The sequence below is a fragment of the Passer domesticus genome, chromosome 5 (assembly GCF_036417665.1).
Source record: "Passer domesticus isolate bPasDom1 chromosome 5, bPasDom1.hap1, whole genome shotgun sequence".
Taxonomy (NCBI): Eukaryota; Metazoa; Chordata; class Aves; order Passeriformes; family Passeridae; genus Passer; species Passer domesticus.
The window spans coordinates 24276116-24276473 of record NC_087478.1 but is presented as its reverse complement, the minus strand read 5'-3'; positions in this window follow the sequence as shown (position 1 = coordinate 24276473).

Sequence of the window (358 nt, the reverse complement as noted above, 5' to 3'; positions counted from 1 at the left end):
GTATCTGTGTGCTAGAAAAAATTTACCTTCAGTATTTCTACAAAGCAGAAAAATGAAAACATATCCTATGATGCTGATTATTCAGAAGCTGAATAATGCTGTTCATGGAGCAAATGGAGAGAATGTCAAAGCATGTGGAAGATTTTTGATCCTAATGGATGTATCTAGTTGTGGGTTCATGCATTCATTTAAAATACATCTTTTTTGCTTCTTTTTTTATTTATTTATAAAGTATATATATATGTGTGTGTGTGTGTGTGTGTGTATTTCAGAGACTGAATGTTACATACAAACCTGCATTTGCAAACAGGCACTAACGAACATGTGGGAAGGAAGTGAAATTTGGGCCACTCTGTGT